This window comes from Lepisma saccharinum, chromosome 10, assembly GCF_977018435.1.
Source record: "Lepisma saccharinum chromosome 10, izLepSacc3.1, whole genome shotgun sequence".
Classification (NCBI taxonomy): Eukaryota; Metazoa; Arthropoda; class Insecta; order Zygentoma; family Lepismatidae; genus Lepisma; species Lepisma saccharinum.
The window spans coordinates 9,303,246-9,311,287 of NC_139238.1; the positions used below are offsets into that span (position 1 = coordinate 9,303,246).

The 8,042-nt window shown below is 38.2% G+C and overlaps 1 protein-coding gene across 1 annotated transcript in view; it reads right to left on the reverse strand.

Annotated features, from left to right (window-relative positions):
• xit (ALG6/ALG8 family glucosyltransferase xit) overlaps positions 1-3,451 on the reverse strand; it is a 120,039-nt gene extending 116,588 nt beyond the window's left edge. The window contains exon 1 of the mRNA XM_083129504.1: positions 3,440-3,451. The gene's annotated coding sequence lies outside the window, so the exon portion shown is untranslated. The remainder of the gene's footprint in view (positions 1-3,439) is intronic.
• Positions 3,452-8,042: the final 4,591 nt, after the last annotated feature.

Sequence of the window (8,042 nt, forward strand, 5' to 3'; positions counted from 1 at the left end):
TTATATATGTAAGTAACAAACTTTTAAACTAAATCTGATGGTACATTATAATGTGTTCAGTTTTTAAATACATCTTTTTTTTTCCTTTTTTTTTTTTTGCTAATTTTACAGTTCATGGTAAAGTTTGAAGCAATTTCGGTTTGCAACAAGGCATAAATTAATTTTACACTTACTGCAGGTCACTCTTGCTCTTACACTGTTACAACCAGGCATACGGCATCTATGGTTCTTTCCATCCACTACAATTTCTGGCATATGTTGTGCTCCATTCTTCCGCTTTGGTGTACTTGGGTGTGGCACTGATATTTTCCTCTTCTTTGATGTATTTGGCAAAAACTCATCCCCTGACTCTGTAGATTCTCCAGAATGAAGTAACCACTCAGATACTGCATTTTTAAAATCCAAGTAGTCCATTATATCTCGGCTTTTCTTCTTCAATGCTGCTGAATCTCTTCGGTACTCAATCCAACATGCAGCACACACGAAGTCAAAGAAATGAATTATTACACGTACAGTCCACTTTCTTGTTTTGTACTTCATCCTGTACATGTCAAGAAAATCATAAGCATCAATGATAGTATCTCCTTTTCCTTCATACAGGAAAAAATCGAGAGGTAGACCATCTGGTGAAGCAGCCACAAAGTTCTTCAGGCCCACCGGATTTGGTTTTCCTCGTATGTACTGTCTCATTCTTGTTTGACCCCAGAAAGGGATCATTTGTTCATCAATGGAAACCTTTACTGTTCTTGGATTTTTCATACAACCCTCGTGTATGGTTCTAATCAGAGGCCGAACTTTCCAGTATTTGTCACAGGATTTCACATCTTCTGTCACTTCTTCATCAACAACTATCTTCAAATTAGATCTGATAGAAAAGAAACGTTTTCTAGACATTTTGTCAGCAATACTAGGCACCCTGCTGACCGAAGCCCAATACATTTTAATTCTTGGGTAACCAAAATATGACATAGCAATTGATAAACCGAAGAAAATTTTCATTTCTTGCGGTGTCGTGTTTAGTGACTTACCTAAGCGTGAAATACTCACTTGATTTGTGCAAGAGGACATAAGTTCAAAAACACTGTCTGGAATATATTTTGAAAAATATTCATTTACGTCTCTTTCACTGCCAATCCATACTTCCTCCTCAAATGTAGGAGACGCCGGTAAAGGTTCAAAGTTATCTGTATGTCGCCACGGTAGAACCCTCTGACTGCCTTGACTGTTTTCTAGATGTGATGTTGGCGTATCATCATCCGATGGTTCACCTTCTGATGAACAACAGTCACTCATTTGTTCTATAGGAAAACCAGTCCCGTTAGAATCGTCACTTTCGAAGCCCTCAATATCGGAAATATTTCCATCAAGTTCAATTTCTCGGACAATGTCATCTGGGTTCACTGGAAAAAAAAAGTATTGTAAGTATCCCCCTAAAGGAATGTAGTCAGACAAGCAAAAAACTTTCAAAATTTCAATTTGAAAATGAATATAAAGTACTATGTCACGATAGGATGCCAGGGGTTCTGGGTTCGAATCTGTGATAGGGCATGGGTCTTTTTTCGGAACGAGTCCCTTCATAAGTGTCGTCATATCATCAGTTATCCTAATCCCGTGATTAGGGGAGTGGAGAAAAGCGAAGTAAAATAACTAGGGCTGAGCTGATACCGATGCCGATGTATCGGTATCGGAAAGTACCGGTTGGAATTCATCTACCGATACCAGCCGATACTTGTCCGGGATTTCGGTCTTAGCGAGGTCCCTAAAAATGGCACGCGACACTTTCGCGGAGTCTAATTATCCTGGGAATTATGCAGAATCCAAACTTTCTTTCTGTCTCCCACCAATTTTGCAAGAAAAACTATATTTTGTGATTACATAATATGCATTTTAATATTGTCATGGAATTCTTGAATATTATAAGACAAATTTCTTTTTAAATTGATGCATACAATTGGAGAAGAAAATGTACACATCAATATTGATCAATATTTTGAACAAATTTAAATTATCGAAATTTTCAAGTATCGGTATCGGTGGGTATCGGTAAGAGTATCGGCATTGGTATCGGTTCAAAGTGGTATCCGCTCAGCCCTAAAAATAACGAAATCAAATCACTATCTCTACTACTGCTCAAATTACGATTATCTAGAGCCTCACTCCAAAACCCTATATCCCTTCAAAGTAAAATGCATTCTACTACAAATAGCCCAAATCTTGACTTTGATGTACAATTTTTAATGCATTTTATTTATGTGTTGTTGGCATAAAAGTTACAATAAGTCATTTCAATCATCAGTCTTTCATTAATTTGTGTAGCAAATATTCTTTCGTGTATCTATATTATTATGTATACATCAGAATGTTTTTGGATATTTGGAAATTTCTATACATTAGGAACCACTGTGTCATATAGGACACATGCAAAATGCAGACATCATAACGGTCAAACCAAATAATTGCAAACAATGTAAATCAGCTCAATTCTTTCTATGATCTTTCAAGAACAAAGTTTCACTAACAGAAATTGCCTAACTAGTTTATTAGAAAATAGAAAAAAATACTTACGATAGCGCGCCATGATTTCCCACTGTCCAGCACACACTATGACAAAGAATAGTGAAAGTCTCCCGCTAAAACTGATGGAACTTAGACAAAACATTTTCCGGCTGCTCCTGACATCTAGGAGTGACGACAGAACTACTTGTGTTTCTGAATTCCAAGACACAGTGGAGCTGTTACGAGTTATAAAACGTTAATTTTTTGTGTCGTATACGACACGTGGGACCCGAAGAGGTTAAAAGTGGTATTCAACTTGATGTGAATATTAGACATTTCAAATTTATGAATTTTAATATTAATTACTCAACGGATAAAAATGAACTTATGAATATCCAAATTGTCAGATGCTTGAATGAATAAATATGAACCACAATTTTATTGTACAGTAGAACGTCTTGGGACCGAAGGTTATGCGGATAATCAAACTTGTGCTTATTTAACAAAGAAACACGTACAGTACAGGTTTATTTTATACATACATACACAGTACTACATACGTATACATGTACAAGGAGTGTGCGGATAAACGACATTCTACTGTATTCTATAATCAAACCAATCATGTTGATCTGTCTAGATGGAAAATAAACCACTATTTCTTTTCATCAGAATTCTGACTGCTGGATAGTATCTAAAGGAGTGTTTGAGATAAAAGCATATTGTGGTGTACAGTATATGTTATCCTGTGGGCTTATTTCTCTAATTGTTAAGGTGGGAGCTTATCTTGGATTAATTAGCCATAACCCCATTGCAAGAACAATTTTGTATATGTGGTTTCTTTGTTGTGATTACATTATTACCCTCTGTAGTTCATTTTTTGGGTCCCTGCATTTATACCTTTCACCGCCAATGATTGACGTTACAGTGGCCAAAGAAGGAGGTACCGTGTCCATGCTGGAGAAGCAGAAAGAAAAAGCTAGTGTCAACTCCAGTAGACTTCCCTTATCAACCGGTGTCCATTCACAGTGCAGAATGGTTATTTTGACAAAATCACGTTTCCCTGCTGGCTGCTTCTGGGAGGAGGGATGGATTAGCAACGGTAGGCTTAATTGGCTGTTAACAGAGGGGTGACTGCCATAAAGGAGTTCCCCGTGCCGGCTGCAAAGACAGCAGAACAGTAGCACCACCACAAATGTGTGTGCGAGAAAAAAGAACCCCACCACCTGTAGCAAGCAGTACATGGCTAATGAAACTACCAAACAGGTGGTGAAATCGATTGCGAACAAAAACTGTGGGAGGAAAATGAACCCTAAGCTTATTAGATTGAATGACCTCTGTCCACATGCAGATGTCTGGAAAGAACTTCAAGGTGACTCGTAAATGACTGCATGTGCATCCCATGATTCTTCACTATTATATTACCAACTTACCTATAGGGATCTTTGTCAATTTTTCTTACAAATACCCACACATTCCTTATTGCTTACCTTTTGCTCACAAGAACTCCAGCTGAAATCCCACAAAGACTGTATGATAAAATCTCAACAAAGCATACAGTGCGCTGTGCTAAAGAATATAGTGACTTACAGTACTGCATGGGACCACTTTCGTTCGCTCATACTCTATCAAATCTCCCACGCTCAAGTGTATAGAAACAATATAATTTCAATGTTAACAGTAATTGTAGAAATAGGCCATGTAAAAATCCATCCTGGAAGTTTCAGCACATAATCATCTTTCATTTTCATATTTCGCTATGTATTGGTAATATAGACGAAACTACATTTTAACATTGAGATGATGATTATGTTCACTTAAGGTGAGGAGATACAATTATGCACCAATTGTGCATTTATTTCAGTATTGCCCGAATGGGCACTGCTACTAAAACAAACCCTGGGTGTATATAAGAGTATGAATTTCTCTCCATGTTGCAAGTGCAAACATTTTGTTATGTTGATTATTAAGCTGGACACGATGTTTGAAAAATATGATGAATAATAATTTTCGGAATCCCATGTATTCCTTATGGGGAATCAACTTCAACATCAAGTTACGGCTAATCAAATGGAAGTTTCGACTTTTTCGCTGGTGAAATTCATCTTCAAACTGTCCTCTTCCCATTGAGATCTCTTTCTATTCCATCGGAAGTTTTATATTCACAAGAGAATGAATCAAATCATACTCCCATATGATCAATGCTTTTTTCCTTGCCTCCTGGCAGTGTTGCCAAACCTGATGGGCATAAAAGAACTAAATTTCACCTTAAATAGAGTTAAAACTGACTCTCATGGAGCTAGATTTACGATGGCTGCATAAAGTGCCTTCTAGGGTAATGTTAGTTGTCAAAGGGGTGGGGCACTGCTATTATCGTTAACTCTAAAGTGATGACAATTTATTCTTAGTTTTCAACATCTAGATCCGGCGGCATCGCCCATCTCAATAATCCACCGATGGTGGTATGAAATCGAAAATAAAGAATTCCCTGATAACAATATTATGTCAATTTCAGGTCAAACACGGCGCTATAAAGAAGTAGCTGGGGGGGATAAGAGGGAGTGGGGCGACTCAGCCAATATAACAATATCACGTCACGTGCAAAATGTATAATTATGACAAAAGTTGGTCTATGTGGGTCGGGACCAGAGATGGCATCATAGTGGGGCATGGGGGATGGGCATCCCAGATCACAGCCGAACGAGTGCACGAAAGACTGATTGATTGATTTAGTTTATTTTACTTCGCGTTTTGTGCCTCTTGGCTAATTTGCGAAGATGGGGATGAGTGATGAAATTGATGAATAGACATTCGCAAACAACCAAGCCCGAACAGGATTCGAACCCGGGACCCTTGACGTCGCAGCACGATGTGCTAAGCACTCGGCCACAGGGTCCGGCTAGAGTGCACGAAAGAGCCAGATCTGGCTCCAAGAGAGCTAAGTTGGCACACTGCCATGGACGGAAGGGCTTGGGAAGACTCCCGTGGAAATTGTATCGCATGCCCTTAAGTTTCAATTTCACTGTCTTTCACTTCACGGTCCATATTTGAGGGCCAACTACCTCAGACAAATTATGGTTATACGTGTACTCTTGGCTTGAAGCATATACAGATTTTTGTTATCGTGCTCGAGCAAAAAGCCCGCGCTTCAGCATTCTAATTGTAACACACAAAATTCTTCTCATTCTCTCCATCATCTGCCCTGCGCATCAGATATGATAAAAGTGTACTTACAATAAAATTAGCTTGGACAAGGAGTGAACATATGAAGTCAAACCACTCTTGCCCAAATATCTGAACTCCCGTCTCTTGATTCCACTATACATTGTTGAATGGTGCATCCTGTTTGTCCTGAGACAAAATGAACATCAAGGCTGTCATAACAGGAAAAGTCGGGATTAGCAGACACCAAAATCATAGCCAAATGTGCCGAGTACCGGGACAGAAGATTAAAGGAAGACATAATCAATGCTGGAAAAAAACTTATTTCATCTGGCTGGTAGCCCAAGAACATTTGTTCAAATTTGTAGTGGAACCTCGAGTTTACGTTTTTCAGGGGACCAAGTTGAAAAAACTTAACACTTAGAGTGCTAATCATGTATATATATGGAGTTGAATTGAAAATTTATTTCAACGGTCATTTGCCGTACATTTACGGAGAAAGCAATCCTGAGTACTGTTTGGACATCATACTTCCTCATACTGCCACTAGATGGTGGGCAAATGCTCATAACGGTTCTGTTCGCGTCGTTGTCTGATAGCGATATGCTTGCTTCCCTCTTCCACAGTGCTGGCAATTGGCAATTAGGGTGGAGGGGTGAGGGGGAAAGTTGCCCCTCCCAATTTTCGCCACTTTTGCCTCCGCACTATGCTAAATCTTATCTACAAAGGGAAATATACTGTCTTTTCCCCCTTAATTTTGGCACCTTGCCCCCTCAATTTTGGGACCCAATCGCCGCCACTGCATGTCTCATATCTTGTCAACTTTTTATTTTTAGTACATTTCATATCATTTATGATGAAACGTCCAAGGTAGCCATGTGGTTATAATGTAACATATCATATACAAAATGAAGAGGAAGAATCAAACTTTTCAACAGTGTATGTATGATACATATATTTTACATTTTTAGTGTTTGAGATATATTTTTTAAAAAAAGTAGTGAAAATGGTCGGCATTCTTGGGACGGAAAGCGACTTACAGGTCAGCACTCTAAGTGTTAATGTGGGAAAACATAAAATCGAGGAAAATTTTATAACATTTTGCTATGTTGGGATCATCAAGATTGAATGTATACTGCGGAAAAATGTAAAATCAGGGTTCCACGATATTTGTAATTTTCTCTTTTACATTGTTTTCCTGCCACTTTTGATTAACTGTGACGACGAGGATGAACGATGATTCGATGCAGAGGTGTGGAAGTAGGACTCACCATTATTTTGAATCTCAAATATTCTCACGCTAACCCTGATCCTTTTTGTTCAACTCTTGGATAACTCTGTAGCTCCATCAATTACTGAAACCAAAAGTAAGGGCACCAACCATCAGACTATCTAAAAACATTGAAATAGCTCTCACATAAAACCAAAGTCACGAGCATTGCTTGCTGACAGCAAATATAATAGCAGGGAAATTGTCCATCATTATGTTAATTCATTTTATTCTCTGCTGTGAGATTGAAGAATTTAGGTACCAATAAGCAGAAAATATGCTCTGCTCAAGATAAGTACTTCCACTATCTTTAGAATGAAGCAAGAAAAGGTTATGGAAATAGTGATGGACAATTTCTTTCCTGTTAACCTTGAATACATTGTACAATAACATGGACACTAACTTGGTTCTTGATATACAGCGTGTCTGGTATAATTACTACCAAAAAAATTTTGAAAATATCTGCTAAACCAGTGACGCTAGAATAATGAGTGACAGAACTCTCCAAGTCCTACCTGACTCCATGCTGCAACAGCCCCTTTAAGTGAGAGCAGCACATCCAAGTCCCATCACTGCTGTTTCTGGCTTTTGAAACCAGAGCCCACTACTTCTTTTCAAGTAGCTTCCCAATTGTCCTCATGGTGCTGGGTCAATGCAGGAATTTTAGGGCTCTCACCGGGACCATTTGAAAGGCAAGGGGTGCTAACCATTTTCTATGCAGGAGCCCATCCAGTCCTACCACTTCCCATAAAACAAAATAATTGCAATGTATGGTGAGCATAGGGTTACCAGATCGCTGTAAGGGAAATGTAGGACATGCTGTCCCAAAATGTAGGACACAACACATTTTCAATAAATAATACATATTTTTATAGAACACGTTACAAAGTAGTTGAAAAATGACACTTTTCAGTTTCAAAAAAATTAATTCTCAATGAATTTTTAAATGCAAAATTTCAAAACTTGCAATCATACTAACCAATGCACCTGTTAATACTTGATTTAAGTGTTACTTCTCAGAGGAGACAATTATTATCAAAATTTCAGTCAAACTATATATTTTAGTTAGAGTGCACAGTCAAACTCTTTGAAATTATGGGGACCAGTACCAAAC